Raw genomic sequence first — 14,210 nt, forward strand, 5'->3', positions numbered from 1 at the left:
CGTGGACGCCTAGAGCCCAGGGCGCGTCGGGACGGCCAGCGGCGGCGGGAGCTGGAGGCTCCAGGCCCGCGGGAGTCGCGCTCGGGGACAGGTGCGCGGGCGGGGGCCTGGGCTTTTCAGCAGGGAAAACGCAGAAAGTGGGGAACCGGCGCCTGGAAGCGGTGGCGGCAGGCAGCCTGCGGTCCCCACGTGCGGGAGGCCCCGCGCAGGGCGTCCCAGGCTGCGGCCTCTCAGCCCCTGCTCTGCTCTCCGAAAGGCCCTTCCCAGCGGCTCCGGGTCAAGGCCGAAGCCCCCTCCAGGAGCCGCGCACTCGGGGACGTGGGGGTCAAGGCCGAAGCCCTCTCCAGGAGCCGCGCACTCGGGGACGCGGGGAAAGCCACCCGGAGCGCCAGCGCCAGGGCAGCGAGGGGGACGACGGGAGGGACAGCAGCGAGCCCCTTGCAGGCGAGAAGCCAGAAGCCGCCTTGCTCGCTGGAGCCTGCAAACCCCCTCCCCCGACTCCGCCCCACCCCGCCCCGTCCCGTCCTCCCCTCCCCCAGGAGGCTGCAGGAAGGCCCGGATGCGGATGCGAAGTAGAGGAAGCCGGCTGTGCTCCCGGGCCATGTTAAGAAACTTTCAATGGAATGTCGGTTTTCCTCTTTTAAAAAGCTGCTTGGAGAGGAAAAAGCAGCACCCCTCTCCCCACCTCCTCACCCCAGGCTGACTTCTGCGCATGCGTTAAGAACACCTGCCTGGAAAGAGAAATATCCTGCACAGCAGGGTCTTTGCGGGGCCACCAGTGGACACGCCGCCAGGTACACAGGACGCACTGCAAGCTTCTGGCGACGGGTCCTCTGATTTATCCCTCGCTGGTCCATGCAGACCCCCTTCCGGTCCAAATAGGATTGGGGTTGGCTTTGGAGGACACACACGAGAAGGCTGTTAAAACGGGAAAGTACCGGAGAGCTGTGCACGCACGTGGGTGGCGTTCACAGGCCTGTCAAGGGACGGGGGTCCGAGACAGAGCCTGAGCCAAAACCAAGGCCAACGTCGCCACACACAGACCAAACCCGTGGGCTCCGCAAAGTCCTCAGTGATGGCGGAGGCCCCTCACGGGCTGACTCCCAAGCGCCATCCCCTCCGTGACCCACATGGCGGGTCCGCTTCGCAGGAAATTCTTTTCAGGAGGTGCTTCTGCGTCAGGTGCGCCTGGGGGCTGAGGGGAGGAGGCCTGAGGACCCCCGCTTCTGCAGAGAGGCCTCAGCAGGTGGCATGCCCCACTGTTCTCGGCCTGGGGTCTTCTCTCTAAGCAAGAGCTCCCAACTACTTGGACCTTCTCCCTCCAGCAGTTTGGGGTTCCTGTTTATTTCAAGAAGGTGGGCGTGGTTACTGGAGACAGGTGTGAAGCCACTGGCACCGGGAAGGCATTCGAGGGCCACACTTCATGGCTTCAGAATACACTGCACGGGATCTGTGACCAGCAGCACGAGGAACAGGCTCATGGAGGGAAGGGAAGCCGTGGGATGAAACCACAGAATAAATGGCGGACCCCCCAGCTCTCAGAACCCAGGGGCCTTCCCTCCCCTGTGGTTTGCAAACCCCAGCAGGATCGGTGAGCCCTGCCGAGCAGCCATCTGTGCCCCGACCTTCCAGAACAGCCTTGTCTCTCTCTGTCCTGGTCAGTCTCTCAGCCTCTCTGCAAACACACCAGGAAAATTGGGAAAGACTAAGAAAACCGCTATGAAATCAGAGGGGACCAGATCAGTCCCACACTGCCGCTGCCCTTCAAGTGCCAGCTTCCCACTGGGAGCTCTTCGATCCCAGAAGACTCAACATCTGTCCGTCCTCAGAACACAGAGCTCGACGTTTCCAGGGATGGAGCATGAGGCTTGCGGGTGGGGAGAGGGGGGTACAAGCTGATGAGGAGGCCGTCATATTCGGGAGCCCAAAAGCAAGTTGGAAAGGCCAGAATTCCAAGAGAGAAACAGGGAGCAAATGGATGGAGGAGAATTCCTAGGAAGAGGGGCAGATCCTTTTCCCCGGGGGGGGGGGGGCTACTCTGCACGGCCGGCCCCACCCCCCCGCACCGAGTCTTCATCTTGGCATCTCTGTGTGAACAAGGGCCTGGGGATGGAAATAGGGTGAGGGGCGCCCAGGGCCAGAGGGTGCTGTGGGTGCCAAGTGTCATGTGGGACACTCGGGTCCCGAAGCCAGCGCTCCTAGTGTGGCCCCCATGTGGGCATGGAGCACGAACAAGGGGACAGCACACACTCTAGCCCCTGTCCCCTCCAGCCCCGCTGGCTGGAGAGGGTGCGGGTGGCCACCACGCACACGGGGACTGTGGAAAAGCAATGAGTATAAATCAGACACGTGGGCTGAGGCTCTGATTCAGCCCCGTGCTCCCTTCCTCACCTCAGAGCGTCCACAATAGTGAGAGTAGCCACGCGTGCTGCCTGCGCCCTGCAGACCCTGTGTCATGCAGAGAACTGCGGGGGGCACACGCGCTGCCCCAGCCCCCGGGCACGCAGGCCCCTGAGCCCCGGCCCCCGGCCATACGATGCCTGAGCCGCCGGGAGGGACACACGGTGGCCCCAGCAGCGGCAGGACCCTGCTGCTCACTGGCTCTGCCTCGGGCTCGCCGGGTTGCTGCGCTCAGACCCCAGTTTCTCAACCATAACGTACACGTGTCGGATGAGGGATTGCCCACGTTCCTTTGAGGACGACGGGGGGCGGCCGTTTTCGGGCTCGTCTGTGACTGCACGTGGTGACTCCTGTCCAGCTCCCGCGGCAGCAGCCGGGGCGCGGCCCCCTGTGCACGAGGCTCGGCACCCCACGCAGCGGAGACAAGACCCTCGTCCCCGCGCACGGGGAGGCCTCCGGACTCTTCCCCCGGGCTCCACCCCGGGGCTTTCAGAGTCACATTTCCTCATCGTTGCCGGAAAACAGCTCTGACAGACGGGACTGACTCTGAAGGCTGCTGCTTGGGCGGGCGCTGGAGGTATAGCCGTGGAGACCGGAGCCCCCGAGCCCGGGGAGCCTGCGGCCGCCTGGCCATCCTGGCCCCAGAGCGGGGCCCGCGGGCCTCACCGGCTGGAGACCCCGCTGCAACCTGCCTTTTCCTTCCAAAAGGAAGCCCAGAGCCCGCAGCCCCGAACCTGCGGTGCCCAGCCTGCCCGCCAAGACAGCGGGGCTCCGAGCCCAGAAATGGCATCCGGGGAGATGGCTTTGGTTCACGTCCCTCCCGGGAAGTCAGCCTGCCGTCCCCGCCGGGAGGAGTGTCCCGAGCTCGCTGGGCACACGGAGGCCCTGCAAACTGAGTCTGCGACGGAGGAGCGTCAGCGCGCTGGCCAGACTCGCATTCCGCCCAGTGCCCGCTGCCGGGTGAGGATCGGAGCATCCCCATGGGGAAGGCCGGCCGTTCCTTCAGCCGCGAGCTGTCCCCAGTGTCCTGTGGCAAGTGGGGGAGGGGGCTGCCTGTGACAGGTGGAGGGCACGAGCTGGTCATCGCACACAAGTCCCCATGCGGGCTCCTCACGAATGGGCCCATGAAGGCCAGTGCGCCAGCTCGCTGCAGAAGACAGAGCCCAGCTGGGCCAGCTGCCCGGCGGCAAGCCCTCCACCGTTTCTCCCCCATTTGAGAGCCACCTCCTGCCCCGACGGGTGCCCCTCGTCCACCTCTGTTGCCCTCCCCTCCAAGGCGCCCAATTCCCGGGATGAGCGGTTTGAGCACAGGCAATGGGGCTGTGACACTAGGCTGGCCGCGTCTCTCTGTGCCCAGGGTGATGGCCTTAGCCTCACGTTTCAGTTTATTTCCCAGAGATCCTGGTTCCAGCCTCCACTCCGCACCGCCTTCGACAGGAGGCAGAGCCGTCCTCGCGGGGGAAGTGGCCGGGGTGGGGGGGGGAGTTTCCCACGGCTTCATTCTCTGCTGGACACAAAGCTCTTGACCCTGGAGCCGGGCCCTCCGACCACGGGACAAAGCGGTGGTCCCTGAATGCCAGGACAGCACCAAACCACAAACTGCTGCTGCCAGCAGCCTGCACAGGCCAGGGCTCGCGTTGTCCAGGGTCTGCGGAGAAGTCCAGGCCAGGCCGGTCGCTGGTAACCTAGAATCTCCATCTCAGTCAAAGGTCTGCCTGTGAAGTCCTCCAGAAATAGAGAGAAGTCACCCACTGTCACCGCATAGCTTTGCCTAAAGAAAGAAGCCCCGGATTTAAAAAAAACCCACTTAAGTCAACAATTCAGGAGCAAACCTATTCTTAAACTTGTACACAGTGGCTTGCACACATCATTTGGACAGAAAAGAACTCTGCTGCAGTTTACGAAATCGAAAATGTCTTGACTGCGCCAAAAACAAGAATGAAAACAAAATCTCACCTGTCTCCTGAGGCGTATCGGAAGTCTGAACAAAATGACATCATTGCCTCCTCTGTAAAAACTAGGAGCATGGCCCAAAGGCTGTAGGAGACCCTCGTGCCCGTCGGTGGTTTCTGGGACCACCCTGGGGGCTGTGGGAGTCTGGGGTGTGGGAATCAGAACCTGAGGGCTCCGCCCCACACACTGGGGCCCACCCAGACGGGATGGAAGTCACAGCTCGAGGACCTCATGGCCAGACCTGTCATTTTATCCCTAAACGTGCGCCCCTTGGTGCACATGTAGGATTCCTGGGCCACCGGCCATGGTGGGGACAGGAAGATGCCACAGTCCTTGTCTCCCCAAGGTCTCCAGGACGAGGGGGCAGACGGCCAGTTTTATGGTAGAAAATAGGTGTGGCCGGCCAGGTACACGGAAGAGTCTTGGATAGAAAGAGGAAGCTATTCCTGGCCGGACTCTTTCAGGAAGTCCTCAAGGAGGATAAACCATTTAGACAAGATTGTTTGCGGACACACAGCGTTTGTAGAAGCCATGGAGGGAGAGGGAAGGGGACGGAAACGTGCCCGGGTTCACAGCAAACTGTTCACGGCTCGTAAGTATGGAGACTGTCGCACACAAGAGCGCGCTCGGACCTATTACCACGTCCGCAAGAGAAAACCAGTGTGTCGACCCCACTCTTGCTCGAGAGTCGGCCACCAGAACAAGAATGACACAGTCACAGTCCTTGGCGCCCCGCTGGGGAGGTAGGTTAACCGCATGGCTCCCTGGATCCTGGCTTTTCGGGACTGCCACAAAGTCAAAGATGTCTCTGGGGCTGAAGAGCAAAATGCAAACTCCTTTCCTCCCTCTCTCCGGAGACGCCAAGGGAAGCCCTCTGAAGGAACCGGAAGTGTCCTCACTGCCGCCGTGGCTATGGGCAGCGTGCTTCCTGGTCCGCCCTGTTGATGACACCTAAGTGTCCAGGCCAGCTTTGTTGGCTGGACGGCTGGTTGGTGGCTGTGTCAGTCACGTGAACGGCACAGGATGACAGCGACGGTCCTGCCATTCGCGCAGAGCCTTCCCCGTGGGCAGTGGGAGCAAACTGGCCTCCAGCTTTCGGTGCACAGAACTGCGTCCTTCACAAAGATGACGAAGCTGAAACGCCCCACGTCATTAACGGACTTGCGCCTTGTCCCGACCATCATGTTTGCCCAAACAAGTAGGAACTCATTTCGCAGGGAGGAGTGGAGGGCCCGGGTCCCCAGTCCTCGGGGCACTAAGGGACACCCCTAACTGGCCCCGTCAACGCACATTAATTTTTCCTTCTACTCGAGAACCTTTTCGTTTCTAGCCCGTCAGACCTTCACAACGCAACGTAAGGCAAGTCTCCTCACTTAAACAGAAATAAACAGAATAAACCAACGGTTTTAAAAAATCCATTCTCCTTCCCTTTCCCTTTGGGCATCCGGCTAGCCTGTGAGGAGTGTTGGGTCAGGAGCGAGGACCCCAGGGGCGCGGACCCCGCGCTAGGACACTGCCCAGCACACGCCCTTTCCCCTTGGACACCAGCCGTCACACGCGCTAAATGAAGTGGCTAAATGACATTGGTGTGTCCCACAAACAACCAAGGTGAACATAAGAGTCATACAGCCCATAGCTTAGAAGCAAGTCGAGTCACTTTCTTTATTCTCTTTTTAAGTTGAGTCCTTCGGGGACACGTGGGGAACCCTTGGGACTTGGGTGACCCGAGTAACAAGGAAAGTGCGGGGCAGAAAGGCGTCCCTGCAGCTACGGTCCCTGGACGTCAGGCACCGTAGCGCAGGGTGAGGCTGCTGCACGGGGTGTCCGGGGGCTTCAGGCCTCTCTTCACAGGCTCAGCTGTTTGCGGAACACCAGTGAGCGGCCGGTGGACCCGGCCGGGAGCACAGCGGGGGCTGAGGGGGCAGAGAGCCTGGTGTGAGGAGCACCGAGCTCATTTCTTCCCCATCACGTGGGACAGGTGGGCCGTGCGCACAACCAGGTAACGGTGAAGTGAAGGGTGGAGGAGCCCAAAGTCGGGCTGGCTAATGCGCGTGATCTAAGGAAGCTGGACCCCACTTAGTATTAAAAGATGGTCTAATGCTGTCACGTATTCCAAGTCGTCACGTCACTGTGAACCCTCTTGACCATGAGAAACGGGGCTGGCTGCACCAGAAGGTGAAGTTTGGGCTGTAGAACACCAGGAAGAACAGATCCTAACGCGGGCTCTTCATGTACCATGTGACTAATCTGAGCTCTTGGTCTACGCTTGGGCGATCTTCTGGCTGTCCTCATCTGTGCGCGTGTGACCAGTGACCTGTCCTACTGTCTGGGCTCCCCCTTTGGGCTCGTGCAGTCCCGTCCGTCCAGAAGAGGGAGGCCGGCCGCGAGAGGGGAGGAGGCCGAGTGCCCCTGGGCGTCTCCCGGGCAGCAGCACGCAGGTGCCTCTTGGCGCCCGGGTCCGTGAGTGCTGAGCACCAGACAACCAATGACACCGATTTGCTATGATTTCATTCACTGAAAGACTTTAAATTCCTCTCTCAGGAAAGAAAGAAAGAGCCAGAACTTTTTCCCCTAACCACAGTACCCCAGCCACGGTGAACACTAACGTTTTCAAGACATAGCATTTTCTTCTGTGAGGGAGTGACCCCATCAATTGGTCTTTAATCAAATCCAAATGCAAATGTGGTGTGGACAAACATCATATTTTCAGAGACCAGGTGCTGTATTCAGAGCACCGACTCTTTGCGGATCTGATGACCCTTGATCCTCACGTGTGTCCGGTGGAAACCAACCTCCTGTCGTTACTGGTCAGTTTAAGGACCCCAGCTCCCTGGCAAATTGGAAAACAGTGAAAAAATCCCTCCCCGAGGTCTGGACCGGGAATGCGGAAGGGGCCGGAAGCCGGTACATGGGCTCCGCCTGCTGGTGACAGACATTATCCCAAGTGGAGGGAAAACAAAAGCCACACCAGGACTTAGGTTAAGGGAACAAGCAGTTTACCCCCAAATTAATGAAATGGCTGCTCTTTGCCCCCAGCTTCCCTCCTGTGGTGTTTGAAACTTCTCAGCATGATGGTATTTGCCATCAAGACGTTGTTGATTTATTAATCATGATGCGAAAACACAGTAACGCCATAGCGTGGCGCATCGTGAGACAGCGTTTCAGGGCGCCTGCAGGCGGCACTGAGGCCCGTTAAGCCAGGGCTGAACAGGGTTCCACCAAATTGAGAAACGAAGGTCTTCCTTAAGTGGAAGAATTTCTTCTACAACCTTCCAAATTTTGACGTCTTTATATAACAAATTTGTGTTATTTTTCTTATTAGCCGAAAAGCTTTCATTAAGAAATAGATTATTTTTTTCAAATGTCACTTGTCCAGAATGTTCGGTGGCCATGTTTCAGAGGCACCTGTCGACATGGCCGAGCCTCGGGGGTGGACCAGGGGACTCGGGGTGGGGCTCCCTCTCTGCTCTCAGCTGACAGGGAGCCGCCGCCCTGCCCCTCATCTGAGGCCCATGGTCCGCCTCAAATGCCCCCCTGCACCCCCTGATCTTCTGCAGAGGAAGTGAGCTCCCGCCGACGGGGTGGACACGGGCAAGGACACGCCAGCCTTGACAAATAACTGTAAGATGTTAATAGTTTTGCCTTTTTTTTCAACCCTCGTGAACACAAAAGTGCTTCATCAGAGAATGACTGTGTGTCTTAAACACTAAGTGACAAAAACCGTTCCTGTTAGGGCGCCCTGGTCCAGTGGGCCTCCTGGCTGGGGACACTGTCCACCACGGCCACTCGCAGGTCAGAGGTGAGGATCAAAGAGGGTCTGAGGGAGGAAACCAGACAGGTAACAAGTCCGAGACCCCGAGGGTTTCCACAGTGTACACTCCGAGGCCGCTGCCTGGCCCGCGCCCTTCACAGCCCTTGCCCGGCCTGGCCCCAGCCGGACCTCGGGGCCCAGGGCGCTGCCCTGGTGCAGACACAGCACCCTCCCATCCATCCTGTCTCAGCAAACGGGTCCCCTTGCTCGCAGTGAGGGCTGAGAAAAGGTGAGGCACCCGCCCCCTCAAACCCTAAACTATGACGAATAACCAAACCCCACTATCTTTCAAGGGACTCCGCAGGCCTTCCAGGGGCTCCGACTGCTGTCTGGACAGAGGCCGCCGTGCTCTGACCACTCAGGTGCCTGACGGCCAAGTCCCGGGAACAGGGTCAGAGCAGGGTCTCAAGGGCTTTGGCCTCAACAGCGCAGACAGCCCTCCGGCCCCGGGGGCCCCTCGTCCCCACAGAGCCCGCCAGCCTTCACGCGGCATCTGGCATCTGGGTCACAGTGTGCGCCCTACGGGAGCTCAGAGCCCCTGCCGGGCAGCGGCCCTTCCCGCTGCTGAGGGGGGGGAGTCGGGTGTGGGCGTCCCCTCTGCCAGTTGTCGGAGGCCAGGGAAGCCTGGCCGGACCATGTCAGCATCGCCAGGTCTGGTCGGACGGGGACTCGGCACAGTGGCCAAAAGGTGAGAGCGACCCAAGTGTCGGTCAGCGGCCGAACGGATAAACGAAATGCGGTGTTTCCGTACGGTGTTATCTGGCCTCAGAGGCCCAGGGAAGAAGTCCCGCCCGACTGCAAGGTGTGGGAACCCTGAGCCCATGATGCCGAGTGACCGCTGGGCGACCAATGAGAACGGAGAACAGTCACGTTCTCGGAGACGGAGCATAGACGTGGGGCCAGGCACCGGGGCAGGGACAGGACTGAGGGTCTGAGGAGCGCAGGCCTCCGTCTGGGCAGGTGAAAGCATCCGCGGCTGCACAACCCTGTGAATTTACCTATCGCCACTGAAATGTGCCCTCAAAACTCATAAAGACGGTAAATTTCATGTATATTTTACCACAACTAAATACGTATCTAAAGGGAGGTGCAGACACAGCACGCACCACCCGCCCCCCACGGAGTAAGGGCACTGTCACCATGACAACCAGGGGGGGCTTCTCAGCGCTCCTTCCTGTGCTCACCAGACGCTCTGTAGTTCCTGATCCTTCCTAAGACGGGGTCCAGAGTCCTGGGAAATGCGCTGAGATCTCACCCTCCCTGGAGAATGTTTGTCCTTCCTCGGTGGCTCTCCAGGGGCCGTGGGGAACATTCTAGAAGGAAAGACTCTCAGGGTGCCTCCACCCCGCCCTGCCTGCTTCTCGTGTGAGCAAATCGGAGCCCGAGCGCCCATCACACAGGCCTCGGAGTCAGGGCCTCCCCGGTCCCTGCCGGCGCGCTCCGCTGAGGCCACGGCAGAAAGAGTGGTCCTCGGTGCATTTTGCACTTGCGGACGCCCCTCTCTGAGTCTGGGGAGAGGTAAGAGGCTGATGGAGAGAGAACAGTCCGATGGCACGTCAGGCCTTGCAGCCTCGCGGACGCGTCGTTCAGAAAACGGACACCTCGGGAAACTTTCTAAGCAAGGGCGGCCGTGGGAGGAAGAGCTCAGACGCGGGGACTGGACCTGCGCCTGGAGGGAGGCCAGGCGTCCAGGGAGGAGCGGCGGGTGAGGACAGCGGGCGTGGTCATCAGCCCTGGGCTCCCTAGCGACGGCCCTGCTCTCTGCCCTCCTCGGGTTTCCGCATTAGCCCACAGTGACCCCTGTTGGCCGCGTACCGTTCTGTGAACTTCACGCAGGTGGATTCTGTGTGGCCGCTGTGAGGACACAGCACTCCAGGACAGTCCCTCCTGCGCCCCTGTCGCCCCACGCCGCCCCCGCCCCCTCCCCCACCCCAGCCCCGGGCACCGGCCACCCCCTCACCTCTCTGTGGTTTAACCGTTAGAAGGATGTCACGTAAATGAGATCACCCAGAAGGCAAGCTTTTCGGACTGGCCTCTCGCTGGGCGCTGCGCCTCGCTGCCGCCTGCGAGATGCTGTGTGCGTCCAAGCTCGCTCCGCGTCATGGGGTGGCGCGCCCTGTGCCGACGCACCCTCTGGCTTATCCCTTCTCCCGCTGACGAACACTGGGTTGTCTGCAGATTCAGGGATTAGGAATTGAGCTGCTAAGAAGCATTCGTGGACACGATTTTTTATGAACGTTAAGTTTGCAGTTAAGATTTTTAAAGTATAATTTATTGTTAAATTGGCTTCCGTTCAACACCCAGTGCTCACCCCGACAAGTGCCCTCCTCCATGCCCATCACCCATTTTCCCCATCCTCCTTCTCCCCTCCCCCCATCAACCCTGGTTTGCTCTCGGTGTTTGAGAGTCTCTTATGGTTTGCCTCCCTCTCTGTTTGAAATTAATTTTTCCTCTTCCTTCTCCCATGGGCTTCTGTTAAGTTTCTCACAATCCGCATATGAATGAAAACCTGTGGTATGTTTCTCCGCCTGACTTGTTTCACTTAGCATAACACCCTCCAGTTCCATCCACGGTGCTGCAAATGGCCGGATTGCATTCTTCCTCATTGTCTTGTAGGACTCCATCGTGTATACAAACCACATCTTCTCCATCCACTCATCAGTTGGTGGACACTTAGGCTCTTTCCATGATTTGGCTGTTGTTGAACGCACTGCTATGAACACTGGGGTGCATGTGCCCCTGTGCATCAGCACTCCTGTGTCCCTTGGGTAAATTCTTAGCAGTGCTATTGCTGGGTCATAGGGGAGTTCTATTTGTTAATTTTTTGAGGAAGCAGTTAAGATTTAAATTACTTTTTCTCCTCAAAAGATTGGTGATCAATATATTCATTAGAAAAAAAATCACTTCCAAACAATTTTTTTCTTTCTACCGTTCAAAGCAGGAAGTAGGATTGCAGGATCATATGGGAAGTAGCTGGTTAACTTTATAAGAAACTGCCAAATGGTTTTACGAAGTGACTGCACCATTTTGCGTTCTTACCAGCAACACAAGGCAGCTCCAGTTGTCTTGTGTCCCTGCCAGCACTTAGTGCTGTCGATACTTTTAATTCTACCCATTGAAAAACATGCGCAACAGGGTCTCCCCAGGGCTTTGATTTGCATTTTCCTAATGACTAATGATGTTACGTATGTTTTCAGGTGCTTATTGGCCCCCTACCCATCCTGTTTTGTGCAGTGTCAATTCAGTATTTGTTCGTTATTTTTAACTCGGTTATTTTTTTTAACCACTGGGTTCCATGTTCTGGTTCCAAGTCCTTTGTCAGATGTGTGGCTTGCCAATGTTTTCCCGAGCCTGCAGTGTGACTTTTCATTCTCTGGTGTCTTTTGCAAAACAAAAGTTCTAAATTTTTATCAAGTTCAATTTGTCGACTTCTTTTATGGACCGTTCTTCGGGTATTGGGTCTAAGAACTGTGTTCTTTTCTAAAATGTTATAGTTTTGCCTTGTAGATAAAGATCTAAAATCCATTTTGAGCTAATTTTTGAGTTAACCCATTTTGAATTATAAGGTCTGATTCGGGTTGAGGTTCATTTTGGAGGGGACGGAGAAGCTGTTGCCCCAGTAACATTTTCTTGAAAAGACGATCTTTACTCCATTGAATGGTCTTTGCACCTTTCTCAAAAGTCAGCTGATCATCTTTGGGTAGGCCTGTTTCTGGATGTAGTAGGTTCCATTGGTGTATGTGTCTCTCTCTCCTCTAACACCACACTCCTTTGATTATTATTACTGTATAGAAACCTTAAAATCAAGTGATGTGCCTCTTCAAACTTTATTCTTCTTTTCCACAATTATTTGTCTTTTTTGGTTCTTTTGCATTTCTGTATAGTTTTAGAACCAGTTTGTCTATATGTATACATGCATATCTAAACAAAATCCTACTGGGACTCTGACTGGAAGTGCATTCAATCTGGAGAACAACTTGGGGAGAACTGACACCTTTACCATGTGGAGCCTTCCCATCCATGAATATGGTACATCTCTCTGCTCACTCAAGTCTTCTTTGCTTTCTTCCACCAGCCTTTCCTGGGGTTTAGCACAGAGATCTTATACTTGTTTCGTAGGTTTGTACCTAACGTTTTGTTTCTTTGATGCTATTACACATGGTAATGTTTTCAAATTTTCCTCTTTACTTTGACTTAGTATATAGTACTTTGCTTAGTATACAGAAATATGACTGGCTACGTGTCATTTTAGTACCAGGCCATTAAAAACATACCAATGTGGTTGTAACAGTGTGACTACAGATTACTTGTGCAGCTGACCACTTAGAGCCAAGGGTCCAAGTCAGGTCTGCACTCAGCCAGTCTCCCCTGGACATATGACAGAAGTGTGTGATTCCCAGACCATCCTTTTATTCACTTAAAATCAATTCTTTGTGTGAGGCTCCGTATGAAAAGTGATCTAAACAGTGTGCGTGTTAACCCAACACACAGTTACTGAATATTACATGCTTAGGTCTGTGCTGAGGGCTATAAATATACCAACTACCTTTTTCGTGAACTGCTATGGCCCCTGATTTTGTAGCTCTAAGAGCTAAAATGCAATTTACCGACTTCATGGGCTCCATTAAGTTACTTTTCCCTCAAAAGATTGGTGACCAAAATATTCATTGTAAAAATCATACGATACATCATTTTTTTTAGCATTCAAAGGAGCTGTGCATAATTCACATGAGAAACATAATCATCTATGTAATACTCCCGTTACTATCTCACAACATACCTAAGTTTTACTAATATGAGGTCTGCATAATATGACTTAACATTCATTTCTGTAGAAACCTCTACATAAAGTTTAATAAGACATTTTCCTACTTTACTCCTGGGTGGGTGAGTGTAAAGGTACAGGATGCCTCTGAAGCCACTATCCAGCGTGCAGTGTGGGGACAAACGGCATAGAAACACCAAGGAGCAAGCAGCTGTGCAGAACTTGGGGCTGATTTAATTATTTCAGACCATGAGGAAAGTATCTCATAAATAACCACCTGGCAGACATATTATAAGAAAGATATTTTCTTAATGTTTCCTGGTTCATCTGGTGTGCTTTTTAATGGCTAATTTTACACTCCCTCCTTCACTGGAGGATGATATTCGGGGTTGGCGCGCTGACTGAATGTGATCGGATGATGAATTCAGACAGTTGAAACCTGGGTGAAGGCCGAGGACCCGAGAAGCAGCAGGTGTTTGCTGCGTCAGCTGAGGGCAAGAGTGCGAATAAGAAGGCTCAGGGGTTCCCTCGCTATGGCACCACTCGGGTGCTCTCCCTGCTGACCTGTCTTGAGGCTCAGCTTGTGTGGTCCCTGCCCCGACACCCTGTGGTCCCACGCAGGTGTGCGCAGGGAGTCCTGAGTGCTGGGACTCTGCCCCTGGCGCCGCACCCTCGGGAAGATCACGAATGAGCAGCGTGGGAGGCGAAGGACCCCCTGGGGGTGCCACGTTCGAACAGGAGACCCCGGAGAGTGATGTGGGGGAGGGGGCAGGGGCCAGGGGCGGGGGACAGAGGCCCCAAAGCCCATCCCAGGAAGCCCATCCAGGGAGGGGCATGGCTCCCTGGCCAGTGGAGGGAGGGGCTAGAGCCCCAGCCAAGTGCCATGGGAGGTGCCCTGGGTTGAAAGGCCCTGGGCTGGGGCAGCATGGGCGCCAGGAGCACAAGCCCTCACCTGCATCCCCTTGGGTTGGGACACAGCCAGGGGGGCCACAAAGTCAGTCAGGGGGCCCGGGCCCTGCCTGGCAGCGGACTGGGCAGTCTTGGGCTTTGAGGGGTAAGGTGGGCATGGAAATCCCAGGAAGCAGGAAGCGAGGTGACAGGAGATGGAGAGCACAGCCGGTTCGACAGGCGAGTCTGGGCTGCAAAGGGAGGAATTCGAGGAGGGGCTCCAGGCTCTTGGTTAGGGTCCAGAGTTGGGGGAGGGGACGGGATGCAAGAGATGTGACAGGAAACTTACAGGACTTGTTCATGGAGGCCAGGGTGACGGGGGGGGGGGGGGGG

At 56.3% G+C, this 14,210-nt stretch overlaps 1 protein-coding gene across 1 annotated transcript in view; it reads left to right on the forward strand.

Annotated features, from left to right (window-relative positions):
* The window catches only part of MBP (myelin basic protein), an 84,751-nt gene that overhangs the window by 58,262 nt on the left and 12,279 nt on the right, over positions 1-14,210 (forward strand). The gene's annotated exons all lie outside the window — the stretch shown is intronic.

This window comes from Suricata suricatta, chromosome 14 (genome assembly GCF_006229205.1).
Source record: "Suricata suricatta isolate VVHF042 chromosome 14, meerkat_22Aug2017_6uvM2_HiC, whole genome shotgun sequence".
NCBI classification, from domain to species: Eukaryota; Metazoa; Chordata; class Mammalia; order Carnivora; family Herpestidae; genus Suricata; species Suricata suricatta.